Consider the following 23,733-nt stretch of genomic DNA (forward strand, 5'->3'; position numbering starts at 1 on the left):
ATCTTTTGACTTTCTCTCTCCCTCTTTTGTTAGTTGTTCATATCTCTTTATTCCCCTTAACATTTTATCCATAAGTCAGTGGAGTTTTGTTAGTTTTATTTATAGATTTATTTATTTTTGTTGCTGTTGTTGTTGAAATATATATAAAATTAAGATGAATCTTCCTTTCAAATTTTGCAAACCCTTTAGCTCCTTCATCTGTGTTGGACACACCCGCCTTTTATTGTTGTTGTTTTCTGGAATTAGTTTAAAGTATGAAAAATCTTTTCTCCTAAAATCTATGCACAATTTTTGTTGAGTTGGAGTGTTGTAAAGAAATTATCAATTCATGTAAGGCTGATGTTTTTATTCTTAATGCTTTGTACATGTGACGAAGGCATCGGAATTTGGTGAGGAGAATAGTTCGAAAGGCTTCATCAATAGAGGTAATCAAGATTCTATCCCTTTTTTTGCTTCTGTTTTTTATTTTTTGTACATTCATGTTGTAAGTTGATGATTTAATCTTTTACTCGATTTCCATAGTTCAAAGACCAACTTCCTTATGTCACTTGGAATAAATTACAACCTATTTCCTGTTATTTTAATTAAATTTATTGTTACTCATTCCATTCTAAGGATTTGGGTATAGTTTTGCAATAATTGAAGTTCAAAATAATTGGTTTTACCACCATATAATTTTTGTTGCTACAATGTTCACCAAATGCTTGATAAATTGTTTCTCTATTTGATGTGTTTGATGTGTTTATTAATTCATAGGAAATGGAATGTGAGGGGAGATTAATCAAATGATCAAACTTTTGGTTGAGGAAAAAGTTCCATTTGCTAAACTTTTGACTGGGGTGGAGAAAAAGTTCCCTTTTGCTTGACTGGGTTGAGTTTATGAATTTATCTATTTTTTTGGATAATGTTCTCTTTGCTAATTATTTTTATTAATAATTATTGTTTTTGGGAAAGACAAAAAAAATTAGCATTTTTTTTTTGTTTGCATTACTTCTAAATAGTTTGAATGCTCTCAATTGGATCTCAGTTGTGATTTTATGAAATCTTTCTTTTGAGATTGTGGTTTGAAGATTTTTGAAACGGATGCTCCTTGCATTGTGGTGCCAAAGATATACATGAAGGTTATCAAAGAAAAAGCATTTTTCTTGGTCAGTAAATCTCTCTCTTTTTCCCTCTATATGGCTGTGTCTGAAACTTTTTTTGATATATAGTAGTTTCTCGTGTGAACCCTACATGTGTCTAGGTGTATAAAATATTTGCTACATATATTAAAAAACAAAGACGGTGTGTGGGTGTGGGATGAGGGAGAGTAGAGATATAGGGAGGCAAAAAGTGCAGATAAATTAATAAAATGGTGTGAGACAAATTGCTTCTTGAAAAGTTATCTACCTAAGTGTTGAATTCCATGTCTCTAAAAGACTGACATTCTCAATTTTAGAAATTAAATATATTTGCTAAATAATTAGTTCTTGATGATGGAGGGAGGCATTTATAAACATTAGTGCTTGATGATGTGTTTAAGAGCTAAAATCTAATAATGTATTTAGAACTTTCAATTAGTGCTTGATGATTTTTGTTTTTGCAACTATTGTATAGTGCTTGATGTTTTGATATTGGTGTAATCCATAGCCCCACTACAGGAAATCGCACTTTTGCCAACTAAAAATTTAGTCGACAAAAGTTATCCGCGACTAATTTTTTTGGTCGCCACTTTGGTCGCCAATTGAGGGTCGGGAAAAATAATTAGCGACTAAAAAAAAATTTAGTTAGAAAAAAGTTATATTTGTCGACTAAATTTTTGGTCGTTGAATGTTATATTACCACGACTAAACCATTTTGTTGCTAAAACACTTTAGTCGCCAAAAGTGATATTTTCCCGACTAAATATGTTAGTTGCCAATTGTCACATTCCCTAACCAAAAACGTTAGTCGCCAAAAGTAATGTTTGCGCGACTAAAACTTTGGTCGGGAATAGGCCTATTCTTGACCAAACACTTTGGTTGCCAAAATTAATAATTTTACCGACTAATTATTTAGTCGCCAAATGTGAATAGTGAAACACTGACTAATCACTTGGTCGCTAAAAGAAGAAAAACCAAACCAAATTTTGGTCGCCAATTTAGTTCTTTTTGTTTATGAAAATAGAAATAAAATATATAAAAAAATCCATTTGACCTATATGATATATAATAATCCATCTAAACCATTCGATATAACCTGTAATTTGCAAGAATCATTCAAACCAACAAAATCAACCGAATCATGAACAGCCAACAAAATACATAAATCAACTAATACTTAACCTGTTTAATTAAAGTTATCAACTACTATAAGTTTTCATCCACAAGTAATTACAAACTACATAATCATCCAATTAAAATGGTCATGTAATCTATATAATTATTGAACTCACATCCATCTAGTATAAAAATTTAAAACATAACAAGTAGTTGTTATTATGTTTTAAATTTTTATTCATATTCATCTATTCATAAATATAACTAGTAGTCTATCCAAATACTAACCATACGCATCTATCCAAAAATATATAATCCTTAAAAAAATGTAACAAGTGCCAAATAGTCCTGTACAATTCAGCTTTGTCACGATCCGCTCCCTGTACCCAAGGGTTAAGCATCGTGATGGCCAGTAACTAAAGTTACCTCTGGCCAATTCTTGAACAAATAAATAAACGCGAGCGGAAATAATATTTAAGTGAGGGTACCAAAATAATCATCGGAGCTTCTATTTTTATTACAAAACTTACTGACCAAAAATGCCAATATTTACATATAAAAAATATCATAAAAGTATTGTGTGTGTCTATTCCGCAACCCCGCGTCTAAGTCTTTCCAAAAGCTATTTTTGAATTACATTGTTTCCTGAGCTATAAGCACATGACAGAGTGAGAAGTATTATACCAAGAGTATAAGGGACACAAAATAACCATGGATAGTTATATAACTAAAATATTTAAGATAACTTAGTCTGAACAAATAATCATTTAAGTAGCAAAATTGAGATTTTGTAAATAAATAACCATAACCACAGTATCGAACAAAATAGAACAGAGGTCACAGGAGTGACAGTCAAAACAGAGATACGGATTCAAGAGGTGGCTCGTACAGATTATAGAGGTGGCTCCCACAACAGTGTATCACTTATCTCCGCACAGCACTTTGCTTCGCACAGAACAGAGGTCAATGGATCCATGACAATAGAGGGCCACAAAGTGACCAAACAGAGGCCAATGGTTATTTAAGTCCCCCAAGGCGTGGGACTCCCGTGGTGGTACTTACAAAACGTAATTGTTTATAAGGTCATAGTCAAATATTCTTTGAAATATAAACAAACATATCCATGGGTTTTTATTTTAAACAAATAGAGTTCAGAAAATAACCCACGTAATGGAAATAGTAATATAATTTATGAGAGGGAAGTTTTTATGTGCACTAGGGCCGAGCTAGGCCAAGGCGCGGTAATGGGCCGTTCTGTGGGCCGCGGTAAAAAGTGCCCAGTGAAAGGATCCTGCGGTTAGCTCGGTCCAATTGTGGTTGTGGTTACCACGGACAGTATGGTAATATTTAGCTCGGTCAAAGTTTATTGCGGTTAGTTCGGTCTCAGCGGACTAAATCAAGGTATGAGTAATGAAGAACCGAGCTAGTCGGCGCTCGGACATTTCTGCTGCTTTAGCATAGGCCTTGTTCGCTCGGTCGTTTTGTTATACTACCGAGGTAAAACCATCTCACTTGGTTTAAGTAGTGAGGGGGGTGTTGAAGGATAAGCATTATCTTTCAGGAGTATGAATCCTAGAAGCGCTCTACATGGAGGAATAAGAGTCCTACTAGGATTGTGCCACACGGAACCTATAAAAGCTCACAACATCACCTATGGAGAGGTAGAACAACTTTGATTCTCGAATACACAGAGCTTTTGCCTATTTGTCTATTTTGCTGACTTAGGCATCGGAGGGGTATCCGGCACACACCCGCCGGCTAGCTCACGTTTGTGTTTTCAGGGAGTAAAGCGACGATGTACGAAGTAACGCAAACTTGATCAACAGGATTATACGAGAAGAATATTTCATGCTCATACAATTGGCGCTGTCTGTGGAAAAACCAGAAAGAATAAAACCTCTTGATCAAGTTTTTCCTCTCTATTTGAAAGTAATGGCGCATAATGAATATTTGCCCCAGTCTGCTATCGACAGACAAACCCCAGAGGGGGGTGGGAGGCGCGAAGATTTGCCTTCTATCCCTCCCATGGCGGATTTAGAGCCCCAGTGACAGAACCCCCGGAGGGATGCCAGGGGAAGGTGGGCTAACAGCCCCCGTTGCTCTCAAAGTCCTGAAAGACAGAGGCAGATGATGGATCCTCAAGTTCTGGAGGATCGCGTAAAGGAACAAGACGAGTTAATAAGGAAGTTGGCCGCAGACATGGAGTCTATGAAGCGCCAGATCAAAGGAAAATGGGTGGCGACAGGAGAGAGGCGCAAAAGCAACACGCCCCCTCGCCACTCGGAAGATTGTGGTAGGCATACCACACCATCGCAAGCAGAGAGTAGGAGCTTGAGTACATGCGACACTCAGTCAAGAACTCCCAGGATTCGTTACTCCAGGTCTGAGAGAACGAGAACTGAGAGGTCATATACTGAGGGAAACCCCTATCGGCCCTCGCGTACGCACCGGCCCTCGTGCATACACTAGACGTCATCCAGGCAAACGGAGCTGCCTAGATCATCCGATTTGCGAACTGTGTTAGAAGAAAGGGCACGATGGAAAGAAGATACCAGGGTGCGCGACCCGCGCAGAGTTTCAGCCCTTCAGCGGTTAGCTCCTCAGACACATGGGAGTGTCAAGATAAGAATGCCAATACCGCGCCTTACCTACGAACCAACAGACAAAGCATTAGCAAGGCTGCAGACCTCGCCGTTTGTTCCGACAATTAAGAATGCACCACTACCTTCGGGCTTTCTCCAACCCAAATTCACTACTTATGAAGGGAAGACAGACCCCTACATGCACCTAAGCCACTTTCGCCAGGTTATGGCAGTATACCGGCGGAACGAAGCTTTGATGTGCATCCTATTCCCATCCAGCCTTGGCGACCTAGGTCTAACTTGGTTCGAAAGGCTACCAGAAGGCAGCATCGCTTCCTGGGCACAATTGGCAGAGGCGTTCGTGACAAGGTTCAGAACGAACAGCAAGACACTAGTGGAGATCGATCAGCTACTCTCCATTGACATGGGCGACAAGGAGACGTTGAGATCCTACAACAGTCGCTATTGGGAAACCTTCAACCAGATTGGGGATTACCCTACAAACCTCGCCATTGCGCAATACAAATGAGGCTTGCCAGTCAGCAACAAACTGAGGGACTCAATCACTATGGCACCACTCCTCACGGTGGAGGCCTTGATGGAGCAAGTACACCAATATATTCGCGTAGAGGAGGATGACGCCCGTGCTAAAACAAAATCTGGCACAGTAGCGACGCCAGATAAAAAGACTACGGCAAAAGTCAATACGGTAGAACGCCCCAGCAGGAATGAGTGAGGCAGGCGGGCCAACAAAGAGGACCCAGACAAAAAGTGGTTAAGAGTCCGCACCGCCATTACCACGGTATTCAAAAAACCAATCTACCGAATTCTCAGCAAAATACGCAATGAACCTTTCGTCCGATGGCCAGCTAAATTGGGAGAAGCGCAAAAGGACTACGACGAAAGATCCCGGTGCACCTTCCATGATGAAAAGGGGCACCGTACTGAAAATTGCATGCCGTTGAGACAACATTTGGAGGATTTAGTGGCAGCTGGGCACCTAGACTAGTACATAGAAGGAGGAACACAGCCAGCCCCCCAGAACCACAACAACCCAAACGTAATGCCAATTGACGCCCCACCTCAAGGCGTAATTAACATAATACATGGGGTATTCGAGCCTGGGCGGGTATGTGAGCTCAGGAGAATGATCAAAAAGGCTGAGCACTTAAGGGAGGTATTAAGTGCACAACCTGCCATCAAAAAAGGGAGAACAGAGGCCACGAATGTCATATCTTTTTCAGACAGAGACTTGGCAAGGATATATTTCCCTCACAATGATACACTGGTTGTCACTCTCCGCGTCAAGAATTTCGACATCAAACGGATTTTGATTGACCAAGGGAGCTCATGTGAGATAATGTATTATGAAACCTTCAAACAACTGAAATTGGAGGACAAAGACTTGGCACCTGCGACATCTCCCTTGATCGGATTCAATTCAATGCCAGAGTGGCCAGTGGTCAAGATAATCCTCCCAGTTAGAGCAGGAAGCATGACGAAACAGGTGGAATTTTGGGTATTGAAAGTCCCTTTCACTTACAACATTATCTTGGGAAGGACATGGTTGCACGCCATGCGATTGGTAGCGTCAACCTACCATCAAGTACTACGGTTCCCCAACGAAGCCGGAGTAATTGAAGAAGTCTTTGGAGACCGAATTATGTCCAAATAGTGCTTCGTCACAGTGAATGGCAGCCGAGCTGCCAAAGGATATGTACAGATAGTGGAAGAACCTGAGAGCAATGAATTGTTTGCGGATGTTGGCAAAGCCGCAGAACAGAAAGCAGTGGAAGACTTGGTACAGGTAAGGATAGATGAAAAAAACCCAGAAAAATTCTTTCTGCTCAACTCATCTATGTCAAGCACTAAAAGAATAGAGGTCATGGAATTCTTAACCTCTAGCATCGAAGTGTTTTCCTGGACGCCGTATGACATGTCTGGCATTGACCCAAACTTCATCTGTCACCAATTAAACATCCACCCAAATGCCAGATCAATTTTACAGCGCACTCGCAGATCAGCACTCCACCACGCCGAGATAGTGGCGGAAGAAGTGGGAAACCTCCTAGAGGCAGGAGCTATCAGAGAAGTGCACTATCCCATGTAGATATCCAATACAGTGGTAGTGCCAAAGAAGAATGGAAAATGGCGTGTTTGAGTGGACTACAAGACAGTCAACAAGGCATGCCCAAAAGATAGCTTTCCTTTAACCAAGATAGACCAACTGGTAGACTTGACGGCAGGCCATAATCGACTTAGCTTCCTTGATGCGTATAGAGGTTACCATCAGATTGCTATGTATGAGCCTGACCAGGAGGTCACATCTTTTACAATGCCCAGAGGGTTGTATTATTATAAGGTCATGCCCTTTGGCCTAAAGAACGCAGGGGCAACATTCCAACAGATGGTCACCAAGATGTTTGAACCATTGTTAGGCAGAATGATAGAGGCTTACATCGACAACATGGTGGTCAAGAGCAAAGATGAGAAAGACCATCTCAGGGACCTAGATGAGATGTTCCAGATCCTGAAGAAGAACAAGTTACACCTTAATGCATCTAAGTGTGCATTCGGCGTAGGATCAGGCAAATTCCTAGGCTTCTTCGTGACCAACCGAGGTATAGAGGCAAACCCCTCTCAGATCAAAGCAATCCAGGATCTTGAGAGGCCCAACACAGTCAAGGAAGTGCAGCATCTCACTAGCATGGCAGTTGCGCTTAACCGATTCATAAGTCGATCGTCAGACAGATGTCGACCATTCTTTCAAGCACTAAAAGCCAAGTTCGAGTAGGATGAAGAATGCGACCACGCCCTAGAAAGCCTGAAAGAATACATGTCTTCTCCATCGTTATTGGTAACCCCAATACTTGGAGAAGAGCTCTTTTTGTACCTGGCAGTTTCACAGCACGTCGTTAGTGCGGTGTTGGTCAGAGCAGAAGGAATCCAACACCTGCCCATCTTCTATGTTAGCAAGAACTTGCTGGGCGTAGAAACCAAGTACTTGCCATTGGAAAACTGGCCGTAGCCCTGATGATGGCCTCTAGGAAACTATCGCATTACTTCCACGTCTACAGCATAATCGTCCTAACAGTCTTCCCGTTAAAAGCTTTGTTTGAGAGGGCGAACTTTTCTAGGCAAATCTTGAAGTGGGCGGTGGAATTGGGACAGTATGATATCAAGTTTCAACGCAGAACCACAATAAAATCTCAAGCCTTGGCAAACTTTATGGCAGAGTTCACGCCAGGAAGCCATCACATCTGCCTAGTTGACTTGACGGGTACAATCGAAATGGGGATGGAAAGTGCTGCAGAAAATGCGCAACCCCTAATACAGGATACTCAGCAACATCCCAAGGCATATTGGATTGAGGAAAGTTCAGAAGAGGCAAACCATGCTGCACCAGGAAAAGACCCATCAACAAACAAAAACTTGGTACAGTCAGATAGTGAGGGGCAAACAGTAGGTGAGGACTTAGAAGAAAACATCAACAACACTCACAACCCAAAAACATCATCTGACCCCTCAACTTGTTGGAAGCTATTTGTTGGAGAAATGTGGAAGCTCTTTGTGGATGAAGCATCTAACAGGCAAGGTGCCGGACTTGGCATAGTCCTCATCTCACCAGATGGCCTAGTAGTGGAACAAGCAGTCAACCTAGGATTCCCAGCATCAAACAACGAGGCGGAGTATGAAACGCTCTTAGCAGGCCTAAAATCAGCACTCTTCATGAAGGTCACCGAGCTAATGGTTTACAGTGACTCCTAGCTAGTAGTAAACCAGATTTCAGGCGACTACGAAGCAAAGGATGAGATGATGGCTAAGTACCAAGAGTTAGTCAAAAAGGAGATCATGAAGTTCGTAGTAGTGCGGATAGAGCAGATTGGCAAAAAAGAAAACAACAGAGCAAACGAATTAGCAGGCTTTGCTTCGATGGCAGATACATCCATCCCACATCCACTACTGATCGACTTCCTACCAAGACCAAGCATTGAAGAACCCGAAGTAGCAGAGGTATGTTGTGCCGAACTAGGCCCTTCATGGATGGATCCCATTATAATGTTCTAAAAAGATGACATTTTACCCGAAGAGAAGAAAGAGGCCAACAAAATAAAAGCAAAGTCACAGCGATTTTGGCTCTCTCCATCAATGGCCTTGTACAAAAAATCCTTCACAGGACCTTACTTGAAATGTGTCCATCCCAGCAAGGTTGAGACATTCTTGTTCAAGATACATGAAGGCGTACGCGGAAGCCACCAAGGGGGAAGATCATTGGCTTATAGAGAAATTTCGCAAGGATATTGGTGGCCATACATGCAAGCAGATTCAGAGAAATATGTCAAAAAGTGCGAGAAATGTCAGAAATTTGCACACCAAATACATCAACCAGCCAGAGAGCTTCTACTATAAACTAGCCGATGGCCCTTCGTAATGTGGGGCTTGGACATAGTAGGACCACTTCCAACGGCACTCGGCAACAGAAAGTTCTTTCTTGCAGCAACAGACTGCTTTACAAAGTGGGTGGAGGCAGAAGCACTAGCATTAATAAAGGAGAAAGATGTGAAGAAGTTCGTCTGGCAGAATATCATCACTCGGTTTGGCATTCCAAAAGCTCTAATATCTGACAACGGCACTCAGTTCGTTGGCAAAATTTTTAGAGGCTTTTGTGAAGAGTACAAGATAAAATTCTACAATTCTACACCGGCATACCCCCAAGCAAATGGCCAAGCGGAAGCATCAAACAAAGTCGTCTTGGATGGATTGAAGAAAAGGTTAGAGAAAGCAAAAGGAGCTTCCTCATGTTTTATGGGCTTATCGTACCACATCTCGGCGGTCTACTGGAGAAATACCTTTTTCCTTGGCCTATGACATGGAAGCAGTAATCCCACTGGAAGTTGGCCTCCCCACAATTAGAAGTGAAAATTTTGATCCAAACTTAAATGAAGAAGCCATAGCCTTAGAACTCGACCTTGTGGAAGAAAGAAGAGAAAGAGCACTGGTCCACATTACCTCATACCAGCAGGAGTTATCCCGAAAATATAACAAGACGGTACATCCGAGGCAATTCAAGATTGGAGATTGGGTGCTGCGCAAAATAATGGAAAACACCCTGGTACCCGGAGACGGCAAGTTAGGGCCTAATTGGGAAGGACCTTACAAAGTGCTTGGATTAGCAGGAAAAGGGGCATACCACTTGGAAGATGAAGACAGCAAGGCCATTCCCAGGCCGTGGAACACTGCCAATCTCAAACTATTTTATTTTTAGCTTTTCTTTAAAACGTACTTGTAATTTTTCTTTTTTCAATAAAACAAGTAGTTTCTTTTCAGTATAATTGTTTTCTGCTGTAAAAGTTGTTTTAGTGAGCTAGGGGCATTGAAAGCAAAGTTGGTCGGAATAACCAACTTTGTGCTCTCTTCAGCCGAGATCAGGATCTAGGTTGAAGAGGTTGGCTAGAAAAACTAACACTTCTCCTAAGCCGAGGATAAAGATCTAGGCTGCAGGACGTTTGGCAGGAATAACCAAACACTTCGCTCTAGGTTGGCAGGAATAACCAACTTTGAGTTTTCTTCAGCTAAGATCAGGATCTAGGCTGAAGAGGTTGGCTGGAAAAACCAACACTTACTTCTCCTAAGCCGAGATAAGGATCGAGGCTGCAGGAAGTTTGGCAAGATTAACCAAACACTTCGCTCTAGGTTGGCAGGAATAACCAACTTTGAGCTCTCTTCAGCTAAGATCAGGATCTAGGCTGAAGAGGTTGGCTGGAAAAATCAACACTTACTTCTCCTTAGCCGAGATAAGGATCGAGGCTGCAGGAAGTTTGGCAGGAATAACCAAACACTTGGCTCCAGGTTGGCAGGAATAATCAACTTTGAGCTCTCTTCAGCTACGATCAGGCTCTAGGCTGAAGAGGTTGGTTGGAAAAACCAACACTTACTCCTCCTAATCTGAGATAAGGATCTAGGCTGCAGGACGTTTGATCGGAATAACCAAACACTTCGCTCAAAGTTGTCTGGAATAACCAACTTTGGGCTCTCTTCAGCCAAGATCAGGATCTAGGCTGAAGAGGTTGGTTGGAAAACCAACATCTACTACTCTTCAGCCGAGATAAGGATCTAGGTTGAAGAGGTTGGCTGGAAAAACCAACATTTATTGCTCTTCAGCCGAGATAAGGATCTAGGCTGAAGTGGTTAACTGGAAAAATCAACATTTATTGCTCTTCAGCCGAGATAAGAATCTAGGCTGAAGAGTGGTTGGCTAAAAAAACCAACACTTAGTACTCTTCAGCCGAGATAAGGATCCAGGCTGCAGAGTGGTTGGCAGGAATAACAACTTTTTGTGATCTACAGCCGAGGTAAAAACCTAGGCTGAAGAGGTTAGCAGGTATGACTAGATAGATTTCAAGGTTAAGACCGAGATAAGTATCTCGACCAAAAAATGTTATACTTCATTCAGATTACAGTTGGAAAATAAATACATGGAGTAAACCGAACAAACAGTTAAAACAAAAGAAGCTTTCATTCAAAGTTCAAATCAAAGGTACAAAAGATGGGGCCTTAGCCCAGTTACAGGTTCTCTCCAAGAAGTAAAAAGGAAAGTACATGGTCAAGCAAAGAGATCATCTAAATCAGCATCCAAGTCAACCCAGGCATCACCAATAGGTATCCCGGTATTGACGGGTAGGTCGGTCTTTACCACGTCATCAACCGCAATGGGCACCGATGGTTCCACCCGAGCTGACTGGACAGCTTGAAGATCGGGATCAGTAGTGGTGGCAGGGGTTGCTTCTTCTTCTTCCTCAACTTGAAGAAATTTTTGTTGAATGGTGTGGGCATACTCCGCCATGTAGCTCGGTATAAAGTGCGGAGGAGGGTTCAGGAAGACCTCAGTTTCTGGACCGTGATCGAGCTGTGCCACGGCCGCTTTTCACCCGCATTTAAAGAATATATCCTTAGCAGCCTCACACTGCTGGATATAGGTGGCTTCGCCCTCCTTGTAATCGCGGTCTTCCGCGTCTTCCACCTTCTTCTCCAACTCAGTTATCTCGGCGTTCTTCTTTCCCTTGAGCTTGACTAGCTCGCGCAGATATTCATCTTTCAGCACAGCCGCAACCTTCTGCTTATCAGCTTCGGCTGAGTTGACAAGAACGGTCAGGCGGGCCACCTTGGTCTGTATCTCGGCCATTTTCTTCTTGGCCTCGTCCAGCTCGGCCGATTTAGCATTAGCCTCTGTCATGGCCTGCATTGTAGTTTTTCGAAGCTCCAACACGCGTTTGTAAGCAACGTGGTTCTTCTACAAGGCCTGTAAACAGAGGAACAATTTTTAGCTGAACCGAGCAAACAGATGAAAAAGGAGAAACAAGAAAAAGGAGAAACTTACCAGCACCATTGATTTTGTTGCCGAGCGAATGGCCTTTAGCTCGGTAAGGTGATCGTGGTGCACCATATTGGCTGGAAGACAGACGCTCTTGGCAAGATTAAATGCCAACAAATGGTCTTTTTCTGCGGCCACTGAGTCGGAGTCGGTGATAGCGCGGTTCTTGTAGGTGATCTTTGGCACTCATTTAAAGGAGGTAGCTCTGTAATAACCCGACCCTCGTACATGATTCTGGTATCTTTTCAGCCCTCTATTCTGTGCTTTTGAATGCTCATTATGTGACGCTATGTGAAATTACGTTGAATTAAGTGAAACTTGGAAATATGAATTCCTATCTGTTGAATAAGGAAATTATCTGTCGCACTTAAACTATTTGAATCTGAAATTGGATGCCTTAGAGACTTAATTTTCTAAAATTGATTTGATATTTGAAATCTGCATGATTTTTGAGCTCTAATGGGATTTTCTGTGTAATTTCAATTTGGGATGATTAAACGATTAAATTTTGTCTTATTCCCTTTTTATATAAATAACTATATCTATATTAAGCTTTGAGATATCTTTGACTTAGAAATATCTCCTGTGTGCAACCTAGAAGAGGGACATTCGTGAGAGTTGGAGAGAAGTCCTTCAAGTGAAGGATTTGGGAGATTTTGTGAAGATTGTCTAAATTGAACTTAAGGTATGAAAAAAATTACTTTATCTAGACTCTCTCTTGATCATGGTTGGAAATTCTCCTTCGTTTGGAAAAGTTAACGTAGATGTTGAAGGTTCTATGTGATGATTATATGTTTAAGAACCAAATTGAGTTAGAGAAGGGACATCTACATCCCGCTCCTTGTTATCTCATGAACATACTTAACTATGTGTTTGAAATATAAGCTTAGATGGCTCTATATGTATGTGTTTATGTAAACCCAAAATAATGAGAACTTTGGAAAGGTTATGGTTGGTTTTGTGTATGGATTCAAATGATTGAGAGTTTAAGGAGTGTTGTGATTAATTGTTGTGATTAAATCTATCCATTTTGAGACTTTGTTTTGTGTTTTCAAAGATGGAGTTTTGTATGGAATTGAGCTGCCAAACAGGGGCCAGGCCGCACGTGCGGAGGTCGTGGCCGCACGTGCGGAGAGGAGGAAAAAATTGGGTTTGGCTACTGCTTTCGGCCGCTCGAACGGGGAGAAGGGACCGCACGTGCGGTGCATGTCCGCATGAGCGGAGGGGATGGCCGCACGTGCGGCCCAGGTTAGAAATCTCGTTCGCTCCGTTTTACGTGCTTAACCCTCAGCTCTTTTCGGAAGTTGTGTTCGATACCTGTTTATGATTGTACATACAATTGAAATGTAAAAATGCAAGAAATGGTTAAAAGAAGAAAGAAACTAATATGTGTTATCTATGTGTGTAGGACACACCACAGGAGGAACCACCGCTCCGCAACAACACTGTGAGTAATAGTATACAGAATGTACATTTATTTACCGTTAATATCTGTTATGACCATTCTGTTTGCTGTTAAACACAGCATTAACATATGTATTGATCGGAATTTGGTGACAATGTAAGGTTGACCACATTCAGTATATTTTTGGGCCGAAAGGCTGTTCAGTATATTTCTGGGCCGAAAGGCTGTTCTGTACATTCTGGGCCAAAAGGCTGTTCAGTATACTTCTGGGTCAAAAGGCTGTTCTGTATTTCTGGGCTGGTAGGCCGTTCTGTTATAACTGTAATACTAGGCCCAAGGCCGTTCTGAAAGTAAAACAATATCAGACTCACTACTTGGATTTCATTTTTGTGAATGCACTGTTATGCATTGTGGTTAAAGTTGGTTATTAAACTGCTTAAGTACTATTATTCACTGAGCTTGTCTCACCTTGTAATTTTGTCTGATTCTGTAGGTAATCAACTCGGAGGTCAGTCCTAGCATCATTATCATCTCTCTTTTGTCAACCTAAGGACAACCAGGCACTTGGAGAAGCCCTTTGCATGCTAGTGCAATTTTGCTAGACTTTGTCAGTTTGTACTAATGTTTTGTGGGCTGAAGTCGATTTGTATCTAATGTTTGTTATATGCCCAACCTCTGGGCTGGACTTGTAAATGTGTATATAACTTAATCTCAGATGCATGTTCACTAGATGTTTAATTCCGAGTCGTGGTCCTGGCATATTTGTAGTAGCTCAATGGATGTGTCTGCATGTTATTCTATTATGTTAACGCTTCCGTTCAGGCCCCGGATAGTTTTATATAGCAGGATAAGTGTTTGTTTCTGGGTAGGTCATGCCCAAAATTTTAGGGGCAAGTTTGGGATGTAACAAGCTCGGTCAGAGCGCTCCGGTTGTGGGCTCAGTGGTGTGGTCTGGGAAAGGATGGTTTCATCTTCATCGACAAGGCGTGGCTCGGCTGTGGAAGTCCGAGCACGCTTGTTTGGCCGAGATGATGACGGCTGAGAAGTGGGAAGTGCTACCACGGCCTCGTTTGTCTGGCCTGCTTGTGGTATCTCGGCCTGGTTTGTTTCGGTGATAAGAGCTCTTACTGCTTTCTTTTTTGCCATCTCTTGTTCTATAGTCAATGGGATAAGATTGATTTGTGGGAGGATTGGATCAGGTTCATGAGAGGGTTCCAAGAGGAAGTCTGTCACCCTGGTCTTCCTCTTGCTGCAAGATTTGTAGGTCGGCTCAAAGTTGAGTAGCTCGGCCCAACCACGATCGGGATGTCTTAGTGCGGCGCAGAGTGCGCCAAGGTTGGGGTAATTGTACTACGACTTTAGAAGGTTCAAATCTGCATAAAGAAAAAAAAAAGACAATGGTTAGTGCGGTTCAAAACTTACAAACGGAGTAAAAATGCACAAAATGGAGTCCTAGCTTGGCTAAGCGGAACGAGGGGTTCGTAGACCGGTTGAAGCTTAGCATGCAGCATTCTTAGTTCGGTTTTTATTAAGTGAGAGAGGTGGTTTGGGGCCAAGTGGTAGCCCGGTCTTTGGTTAAGGTTTTCTAGTTCGGTAGTACGCACGCCCAATACAGTTCCTTAGTAAGGCTAAGTGAAACTGAAGGGAAGACCTATTGGAACTTAATCTAGTTCAGCTGGGTGCACACCTTAAGTACAAACAGGTTCCTAGCTCGATTGGAATTCTATTTTGGATTAAACGCGTCGTTCTTCAGATTGTTCATGAATACAGTGGTTCTATTACGTAGTTCTTTCCCAGAGAAATGGAAGCAAAAAAGGTATATGTGTTTTGAAAAGCATACGAGTATTATGCTACGTACTACAAAAACTAGACAAAACAAAAGGGAAATGGATTGAATTACTTATAGTTTGAAGTTGAGAGGATAAAGATAGAGATCGTAAGGAAGAGCTTTGCAGACGCAGTGATGAGGAAGAATGAAAGCTCAGAAAGTAAAGAGAGAAGAAGATGAATAGTGATAAGTTGGTTCGAAAAATAGGGTTTTGTTTTGTGTAAAGAGAGTGAAAAAGACAGGACTGTTCAAAATTCGCGAGGTACGAAGTCGGTGTTGGCAGCTGTACTCAACCAGTAGGGGCCTGCCACGTGTCTATGGAATAGCAAGCGGTTCAGATGACAGCGTGACTGAAGAGATGTTTTTAACCGAACCAATCGATAGCCCAGCGGCATTTTGTCTCGGTTGAAAGGATGAAAGTTTTAGCTCGGCTGGAAATATGTAATCCCAATCATGCTACGTAGATGGAATTAAGGGGCAATCGAGAGGGAAGTTTTTATGTGCACTAGGGCCGAGCTAGGCCAAGGTGCGGTAATGGGCCGTTCTGTGGGCCGCGGTAAAAAGTGCCCAATAAAAGGATCCTGCGGTTAGCTCGGTCCAATTGTGGTTGTGGTTACCACGGACGATATGGTAATATTAGCTCGGTCAAAGTTTACTGCGGTTAGTTCGGTCTCAGCGGACTAAATCGAGGTACGAGTAATGAAGAACTGAGCTAGTCGGAGTTCGGACATTTCTGCCGCTTTAGCATAGGCCATGTTAGCTCGGTCGTTTTGTCATACTACCGAGGTAAAACCATCTCACTTGGTTTAAGCAGTAAGGGGAGTGTTGAAGGATAAGCATTATCTTTCAGGAGTGTGAATCCTAAAAGGACTCTACATAGAGGAATAAGAGTCCTACTAGGATTGTGCCACACGGAACCTATAAAAGTTCACAACATCACTTATGGAGAGATAACACAACTTTGATTCTCGAATACACAGAGCTTTTGCCTATTTGTCTATTTTGCTAACTTAGGCATCGGAGGGGTATCCGGCACACACCCGCCGGCTAGCTCACGTTTGTGTTTTCAAGGAGTAAAGCGAAGACGTACGGAGGAGCGCAGACTTGATCAACAGGATTATACGAGAAGAATATTTCGCGCTTGTACAATTTATAAAACATAACTTGTATAAAATAAATTATGGTAAGTCAAAACATAAGTAAAATATATTATGGTGACTCAAGGTATAATAAAACCCACCTTAAAATTAATATCTCACTCTTTCTTTCCACTACCAAAGATCTTCTTCACTTCTAATATTTTCTTCCCCTTTCTTTCCTTGAGTTTTCCTTTCTTTCCCTTTCTTTTTTTTCCTTTTTCCTTCATTCCTTCCTTCCTTCATTTCTTTCTTTCTTTCTTTCTTTCTTTCTTTCTTTTCCACAGATCACCTCCTCCCCATTTATAAGGAGGTAAGAGCATACGTTGCCCGGGTATCCTCCCACAGATTCGTCCATAAATTATATGGATTGATATTTGTCTTTAATAAATATTTAAGATAATTATACTTTGGCCCAATTTTCTAATATAACTATATAAATAAATTAATCCCTAATTAAATTACACTCTATCGTATACCAACAGAAATTTAATTATTTATTTTACTACCACACCCATTATTATTATTATTATTATTATTATTATTATTATTATTGTTATCAATATTATTATTTATTTACTCTTACTTTTATATTTATTTATTTACTATTTTTAACTTTAATTTGGCCCAACTAGTATTATAATTCCATATTTCTATTAATTTGGCCCCAAATAATAATCCCTAATTAATCCCATATTTGATAATCCAATGTCAAATTAGATTCTATATTTATTATTATTTATTTAATAATATATTATCACATATTTAAGGGACAACTTAAATTTTCGGGTTGTTACAAGCTTCGTGCATGAGTTCATCCATCTATACAAAAGGAAAAAAAAAACAATGTCAGGTAAATTTTTATGAAAATATTTGCACATCACTCGGATTGTAAAATTGGACAAAAATTCAAAAAAGTACATGAAAAATAAAAATAACATGAACAAATTAAACGACTATCAATACCATTTTGTAAATAAAACAACATTCATATGTGTACATCCAATCAACATTAAAATTCTATCAATATCAATGCATCACACTCAAAAAAATTCCACGAGTAATGGATGTATGACCCGCAAATTAAATTCTATCAATATAATAATTGAAATAATAACTGGACAACATAAGTGAATTAAAATAATAACTTTAATCTATATATATAATAATTGAAATAATTCTAACAACTGAAATAGATGTTATCAATCAATACTTGCATTTGAATTTTATACCTCATATTGCAATAACTGGACAACATAAGTGAATTGTTGATCTAGCAAGTTAGCTACTATGACCAGCAGGTTATAGCACTTGTGACATTTAAATCTCTAACTATGCGTCCTATCAATGTGCTGCTTCCTCTCACAAGTTTGTTTAATCTAGGCCGAGATGACCATTATGATCTCGGTGTTGTTTGGGGGCTGTTTTCAATTTTTGCCCCCAAACGGGTTTTTTTTTTGCATTTTTCTCACATTTTCTTGTCCAAATCTGTAACAGTACGTCCTATCAACGCACCGCTTGCTCTCACAAGTTTGTTTAATCGAGGACAAGGTTACCGTTATGATCTCGGGGCTATTTGGGACCTGTTTTTAATTTTCGCCCCCAAATCGTCCGTTTTCGCTTTTTGCTCACATTTTGTTGTCTAAATCTCTAACCGCGCGTCCTATCGATACAATGCTTGCTCTCACAAGTTTGTTTAATCTACTCTGAGATGACCGTTATAAACTCAGAACTGTTTGAGGGCTGTTTCCAATTTTCACCCCCCTAAACGGCCCATTTTCGCCTTTTTCTCTCACATTTTTGTGTCCAAATCTCTAACCGTGTGTTCTATCGACGCGCCGCTTGCTCTCACAAGTTTGTTTAATCTAGTCCGAGGTAACCGTGATGATATCGGGGCTATTTCCAATTTTCGCCCCCAAATGCCATCCTTCAAAATAAAGACCAAACCAAACTAGAAGTGATCAAACCAATCTTAAGAATACTATGATTTCAAGAAAATGCAATCCCTAAACAAAAACAACAAATCTGAGAGTTGAAGTACTTGTAATTTGAAGGATTATAATATTGTATCAAAAAAATAAGAATAATGATATGTGCATTTTCTTGTATCTTTTACTTGTCTCTTTGCTTTTAAAATCAACTATTTTCTAGACTTCCAAAAAATAAAGACATAAAGGGTGTCTCAAATTTCATTTGACCAGAAAATTTCTAGAGTGGGAAAGCTCAGAAATATTCTCACAAGTATAGAAATCTTCAACTTTGTAACTTCTAGGTGTTTTCGTATCTTTAACAGTCATTAGAATTTGCTTCATTGCAAATAATGATATAAATAACACAGATTAATGACAATCATCAGTTGAATTCAAAATATCACCCTCTTTGATCAATTTAGATTTCCAGAATCTAAGGAAAGTAAGGCATTCTAAATTTGAGGAAAGCAAGGAGTTTTGAGACATTTTAGGATTCAAAAGTATCTTTTCTTTGTGTTTATTTTTGTCAAACTAAATTTTATTTTATTTTTAAAATTTTCACAATACAAGTTCTGAAAATTCAACAAACAGACCCACAAATTTTGACAAGAAGTCTAGTGCTATAATGTGCTCAACTCATGCACATGCAGCATTCCTCCGTGACATTTATTATTTGATGAATAAATACCTGGATAATGATCAGGCCAATGAGGACTGGTTGTGTGTCATCCCCAAAACTCTGAAATAGATCCTTCTAGTTCCTCACAAGAGTGTATCCTCCAAATTGCAAGAATGTGAGAATCTGCAATGGGGTACAAGAATAAGACAAAGTCCGAACTCAAGAAAGCTCCATCTCAAAGCTAACAACAATTAAAGGCATCATCTAAGAAGCATGGACACGGACACGTGACACGACACGAATACGACACGGACACGCCGACACGTTAATTTTAAAAAAATGCAGGACACGACATGTGGAGGACACGCATGAAATATATAATTTTATATATTTATTATATATTATATATATGAATATATCATTCAAAGATAATAAAAAATGCAATATAGCACTATTTCCTATAAATTTATATGATTTTTGTTTTATTATTGTATCTTAAGTTGTTTTGTTCAAACTTATAATTAGTTTCACACATGTATAATCAATAGACACGTGTTTAAACAATTGACACGTGTGTCCTCCAAGTGTCCAAAGAGTGTCCGAGTCTTTAAAAATATTTAAAAAATAGGACACATTTTGAAGAGTATCGGACACGTGTCCTAAGAGTGTCCAAAGAGTGTCGGTGTCCGACACGAACACGACACGGATACGTCACCTTCTTAGAAGTGTCCGTGCTTCTTAGGGCATCATCAGTAGAAAAAAACCACAAGCTACCCGAAATGCAAATTCAAATTTTGACATTCTCACATATGTCAATGTTTAGTAAGAGCAATAAAAGATCAAATAAGATCAAAAATAATTAAAATAAATAATAATAGGAAAGAATTGTCTTTTTTAACAGAAAGATAACATATTAAAGAAAAAACTGATTAGTAATCAACATGCATCTCATACCACCAAACATGTTTCTTATGATGAAAAAATTCTCATACAAATTGTTTGCTTGAATTGCTTTTACCAACCCAATTTTACACAGGTCAAAAACGGGATATATCTTGTTGGGAAAATTATCTAGCAGCTTAAGTTATTGGGCAACCATTTTTAATGGTATTAGCATTAAGGATATCGAAATTCAAGAGGCAAAACCCAAAGATAACTCTTAAATAACAATAACTTAATATAATAAAATTGGATCCATGAGCATACGAGAAAAAAATGAAAAGTAAAAGGATTCCCCTGTGTCTGAATCCTTCAAACTTATTAGTGGCAATCTTCAATGTTTTTTAGGCCAGCAAAGTCGGCAACTTGATGGCCTCTATCTGAATATTTTCTACCATATCTCTATTCAGATAAAATAAATTATAAACCATAATGTAAAAATTGGTGGAATGCATACTACTAAACTCAAAGAACTATTTTTAAATAAGAAACATTAAAAGAGCATCAAAAGGAAATCTTGCCACGGACCCAAGACCTTTTTGTCCCACAAATGTAATTGCTAGAATATTATTATTAGTATTTAGTTAGATTTAGTTACATAAGTACTAGTAAAAGGTATTGATTCTGTTTCCAAATAATATTTGGCCTATATATTTAGACTTTTGGCATTATAATTTTCAACTTTTGAACTAATAATATTGATAGTATTTTAGGCTATGGCCATTTGTGAGTTTTCTTCCTTTTCTCCCTATTATCTTCTTTGCAATTCTGACATTCCAAGATGGGTCTAGTTAGTAAAGTTAATAAATCTATGACAGCAACAACCACTACCTATGCATTTCTATTAGTGTAACAACATAACAAATCATTTTGAAACATTCATTTGCATAATAACAGTTATAGCATACCTGAATAGCAATGAAAGAGTACATTGTATGATTAAGTTTCCAGTGACCCAGTTCATGGAACAAAAATTTGGGAACAAATCTAAAACAATGGGCCAAGATGATGACCGGTTTTGTTGTACGTCTTTTCACTCATTGTCTTCATTGGGTTCATTGCGTTCGGAAGTTTTTCACAAATTCCTGTCTTTGTTTATTTCGAGTTGAGTGTCACTTGTTTCGGAGGGTGCACGGTCGAGTCGGAGTGTCTGGAATCGAACTGGAAAATTCTAGGCTGAAGGACCAGGGCCGCACGTGAGGGAGATGAAGTCGTACGTGTAGGGAGGTGAGGGTTTTTTCAGCTTGCACATTGTATTATATGCAGGTGCGGAGGCATGTACGCGGGAAAAGTGCCGCATGTGCGGAGATCAATGCCGCACGTGCAAGAAGTAGGCTCCGCACATGCGGGGGCAAGTGCCACACGTGCAGAATGGGCTGAGTCCGAAAACTTTGTGTTTTTTTTCTTCTCTTTTTGGCTGAGTGTGTATCACTTTTTAACCTCCCTTCTCACTCTAAAAATACTTTTGCTCCTCCTTCTCTCTAAAACTCTCATCAAACACTAAAAACCCTTGATTTTTTGCAATCCATTGGGTCTAGATCCATAATTTCTCCCAAGTTTTGGAGAACAAAGCAAGAGCTTCATTTTGTACGGTGGAGATCAAATTTCTTCGCCTTTTGATTCTAGGGTTTCATCAAATCTCTTGATCAAGCTTGAGGTAGGGACTTCTTTGAGTTATATATACATGTTTATGCAAGGTTGATGTTGATTTTGAAGTTTTCTTAAAGATGTTATAAAAGTTTTGGTTACTGGCTCAAGAAATTAGTGGCTTGCAAAAGAAATTCATCTCTTGTTTCTTTGAAAGATTTTCTTGAATAGTTGAAGCACATTGGCACAAAAATGATATTTTTGGTGAGATTTTACCAAGAAATAAAGAAATGTATTGTTTGGGTGAAAAACCTAGAAATTTGGAGGTTTTGGTGGATGTTGAGAAATTATGACTTTACTTGTGTTAAATGAATGTTCAAATGGAAATTTCATGACATTGGATACAAAATGTCAAACTTCTTAGTATATGCAAAATTAGTAAATTTCCTTGGAATCTATTGTTTATGTAGATATATATATATATATATATAAATCTTGAAATGACAATATGTTGAGACCATATGAGATGTGAAAATGTTGCAACACTTGGATAGATGTAAAAGTTCATGTGTTATATATGTTAAATGTATTGGGAAAAAGAAGTAGAAATTGCGAACGGAAATGGAACATTTGTGGGGAAATTCTATAAATGGTAAGATGATACATCGCATGGGTAATCACCACATGGCATGGTTAATTATTGCATTGCATGGATAACTGTGGCATCAACATTTCAATATATTGCTTGTTATAAATATTAAATTAGGATTTGAAACTTGCATTGAGAAAGAATTGTTGAGAAATGAGAACTATTGAAATGTTTTGGAGTAAATACGTTGGTAAGTCCGGATAGGAGGTGTAGGTGGAATTGATTAAGTTGGCCAGAGTATTTAGGGTGAAAGACTGAAAATACGCGCGGAGGAGGTACCACTTCCCTTCCGGTTAGCAACCGGTAAAGTGGGATTTTTGGTAGTGCTAGTTATGCCTACTTGCAGACACCAACCTAGGGATTACCTGAGTCGTATTTACCGCCCCAATGAATCAATCGTAAATTTTTGAATTGTAGAGAATTTCTTGTTATCATTGTTGTGTGAGTGATTTTCTGACCACACTGCCCGCTTAGTAACCAGCTGGAGAGTACCGGCAGAATAGATGGCACCTGGCTGACCTACAACAAAAAAAGAAGATTCCGGCGGTGGTTCGTCCACCCGGGGGCACTCCGATGATCAAGTCAGTATATCTCTCAAAGATAAATCAAGTGCTAAACTCACAAGCTTGAGTATCAAAAGCATACCTTAGACCCATGGGGGTGCCTCTCTTTTATAACCAACATAAATCTAGTCCCAATAGAAGCCTAACTTCTATGGACTCAGGATTATTGCTAATCTTGGACTCCCAGTAAGATTAGGATAAACTCTCTAAGAGTCTTATTTTAATACAAACTGAAGTCTTCTCTCATTCTAGGACTCTTGCCCCTCATCCGCTTATCTCGGATTCCGATATCTTCGGAGGTAACCCCGGCCTATCCGAGATGACCTCGGCATAACAACCAGGACATGTGGCACCTCGGCAGACACGTCGGCGTCACCTTGGCTACGTGTTAGTGCTCAGAAAATATATCCCCACAACTGCCCCCTAGGTTCTATTACCTCGACATTCTGAGGTGATGGAACCTACACTATTCGTTCATCTGTGCCCCTCTATCCGAGATCAAACTCGCTGACCTCAAAGTTCCCTGGACTTTACTGTCCACTTCTGTCAAGTATCAAGCTTCATGCTTTCCAAGCTGCTTGAGATCACACCTCCTAGCCGAGGTTCTTGTTCCACTAATTCGTAAACTCCAAGAGCTTTGCAACTACTCCACTCACATTCTTCGGTAGGTTCCCGACTTCCAGTCATCTATTTGACTCCGGCGATCTTCATATCGGCGTTCATTTCTCTTGGTAGGTTCCTAAACTCTTTTATTAAGCTCAATCTTTCATAACTCTTCTGAATCCGTTTACTTGCCCTCTGTTGTCTTCTATTTTCGTCTGTTTTCAAGTTTTGAATTGTTTGAAC

At 39.9% G+C, this 23,733-nt stretch overlaps 2 long non-coding RNA genes across 7 annotated transcripts in view; one reads left to right on the forward strand and one right to left on the reverse strand.

Annotated features, from left to right (window-relative positions):
• Window positions 1–23,733, reverse strand: part of LOC114296531 (uncharacterized) — a 37,265-nt gene that overhangs the window by 7,881 nt on the left and 5,651 nt on the right. For all 6 annotated transcript variants that reach the window (XR_014346703.1, XR_014346699.1, XR_014346702.1 and 3 more), the window contains exon 3: window positions 19,219–19,332. This is a non-coding gene — a long non-coding RNA (uncharacterized LOC114296531). The remainder of the gene's footprint in view (window positions 1–19,218; window positions 19,333–23,733) is intronic.
• Window positions 1,012–14,355, forward strand: LOC145804606 (uncharacterized). Its single transcript, XR_014346704.1, has 3 exons — window positions 1,012–1,148; window positions 13,600–13,638; window positions 14,090–14,355. It is a non-coding gene; the product is annotated as an uncharacterized LOC145804606 (long non-coding RNA).

The sequence above is a fragment of the Camellia sinensis genome, chromosome 1, assembly GCF_055761805.1.
Source record: "Camellia sinensis isolate YWXY chromosome 1, ASM5576180v1, whole genome shotgun sequence".
Lineage (NCBI taxonomy): Eukaryota > Viridiplantae > Streptophyta > Magnoliopsida > Ericales > Theaceae > Camellia > Camellia sinensis.